The 2,604-nt window shown below is 31.7% G+C and overlaps 1 pseudogene across 1 annotated transcript; it reads right to left on the reverse strand.

The window, feature by feature from the left end:
- On the reverse strand, window positions 768-2,315 carry LOC107623082 (annotated as a pseudogene). The gene is made up of 2 exons (XR_002355121.1): window positions 2,063-2,315; window positions 768-1,671 (listed from the first exon to the last, which is right to left on the reverse strand). The product of XR_002355121.1 is annotated as an aquaporin TIP4-1-like (transcript).

Raw genomic sequence — 2,604 nt, forward strand, 5'->3', positions numbered from 1 at the left:
TATATATAGTCACTCAATAATAATAATAATAATAATAATAATAATAATAATAATAATAATAATAATAATAAAATTATTAGATATTATTTTACAAGAAATTCAAAGTTGAAACTATTTGATATTTCTGTATTTAATATAATCAAAAGATGTATATTTTAAAAAATATGTTTGTATTAAAAAATATTTTAATTTAGATTTTAAAGTATCATTATTCACCTTATTTGTTTCTAATAAAAAGAGTGTATTAATATGTTAGTGTCATTTTCTACTTACACAAAGTTAAGTTAATAATAATAAATGTTGACATATAGTAAAAGTAAAATAGACGAAAGATTGTTATGATTGACAGAGAAAACGTTAGAAATTGATCTGTGTATTAATTTTTTTAGGGACTAAAATGTTCATTTTAAAAATTTTTGGGAACTGATTTGGATAATTACTCTATCAAAAATAAATTGAAAACTAATTTATTTGTGGGAGTAAAATTTTAAAGATTAACCTATATATTAATTTTTTTTTGGATTAAAATATTCGTTTTTAAATATTTAGACCGATTTGGATGATTATTATTTTTTTTAATTACCGACAAATGAATCATGTATTTTCAACGTGTTTTCTTAATAGGAAATTGATAACTTTTTGTTTAAAGGAATATCTGATAGGAATAAATATTTAGGGTACTAACATGTAAACTGGAAATTACGTTTTAAACTATGATAACGCATAATAGCAGCTTAGATTTTGAATCATTGATTAATAAAAAGAAATTAAACTCAACTACTCAAGTTTTATTAGGAGAAGATCACTAAGTAATAATTAATTAATTATACATAAAGGAGACATTCTCAGCACCTAATACACAATTTACACTAATAAAGAAAAGAAAGACTAGATGATCAAGAAATAAAATACACCACCATATATAGATATAGAAGCAAGTAAAAGGAAAGTGCAAGTTGAAATCCAAAATACAATTTTCATATTAGTTTTCTTCATCACGAGGGATCAGAACATGGGTACGGTCAATGAAGAAATGCTCATAGATGAAACCTGCAAGGCCTCCACCAATGAGAGGCCCAACCCAATAAACCCAGTGATCAGTCCAGTTACCAGCGACCAATGCAGGCCCAAAAGATCTTGCTGGGTTCATTGAGGCCGCAGAGAAGGCCCCACCAGCGAGAATGTTGGCCCCAACAACGAACCCAACAAGTGTGGGCCCATGTCCAGCGAGAGCTCCTTTCTTTGGGTCCACCATAGTTGCATAGACAGCAAACAACAACGAGAAAGTCAACACTATTTCCCAAATCACCCCTTGAGTGTACCCAACTCCACTTGCTAGAGTGTGAACCGGAGTTGCCTGCACATGCAAAATTCAGTGAACAATGAATGAGAGAAAATCTATAGAATTTACTTTTGATATGCCTGGAGTATAAAATGGTTTTATATGTGAATCTAATTATATAATATATTATAAAAAATAAGTAAACTGATCTATCCAATAAAGGACCGATCGGACCACCGTGATGTGCCCGCCGACCAGCAGCCCAAGGGTCACGGCAGGGTTGAGGTGGCCGCCGGAGATATGACCGGCTGAAATCATGACAGCCACCACAAGTGCATGTGCCACGGCCACGGCAAACAAGCCCACCAGTGCATCTCCACTCAGCTTGCCTACAATCAGTTACAAATATGTCAGTTTTAGTCTCACCTCATCAATTATTACAAATTTGTTAGCCAATAAATTACTCTATGTACTAAAATTCGAAAAAAAAAGTAACAAAAGTCAATCGTTAACAAAAACTTCACACATCTATAATTTTAAAAAAGTACACAATTCTACAATTTAAAACTTACACATCTAAAATTTATGTTAGTTGATATAATATGTTAAGAAAGAGAACCATATTCTTCTAAAGTGAAAATGTGAATAAAGTGAGAAAGTAAAAGATTAATTATTTTTAAATACGACTCGCAAGTCACAAATTCAATAATAATTACTGTATTATTTTACAATTCTACTCATTAGAGGATTTTCTTTTTTTCCTAGAATAGGATATGTTACCAGCGGCCATGGCGGAACCAACGCCGACGAAGACAAAGAGGAAGGTGGTTATGAACTCAACCACGAGGGCCTGAATGCAATCTGGCTGGGTGGCCTCTCTGGTGGTTCCAAGAGCGATCTTGTTGGCCATGCCTTCTTGGTTCTGAATATGTGATTGTTAATTTGTTTTATGATGAATGATGATAGTAAGTGTTGAGGCAAAGTGGCAATTATATATGCAAAAACAAAAACAAAAGCATCAATTTAATAATTGCGTCCTTCCTTTCCTTTCTCAGAGAAATATTGCAAGTGGTGGACCACACTTACCTAGCTATGCCTTCCCATATGTGATTGCTGCTTTCACTCGTTACATATTCATGTTTCATTCGTTGACAAAATTATTATTAATTGTTATATATTCATGTTCCAACATGTTATTTATTAATTGTTAGATCTGAATTAGTTTAACTTTATGTGTATGATATTTAATTTCTAAGGAAGTTCCTATATATGTTTTATGAATATTCTACATGTCCATATATCACAGCTGTATCTCTTCGTAT

Source organism: Arachis ipaensis, chromosome B10 (genome assembly GCF_000816755.2).
Source record: "Arachis ipaensis cultivar K30076 chromosome B10, Araip1.1, whole genome shotgun sequence".
NCBI lineage: Eukaryota > Viridiplantae > Streptophyta > Magnoliopsida > Fabales > Fabaceae > Arachis > Arachis ipaensis.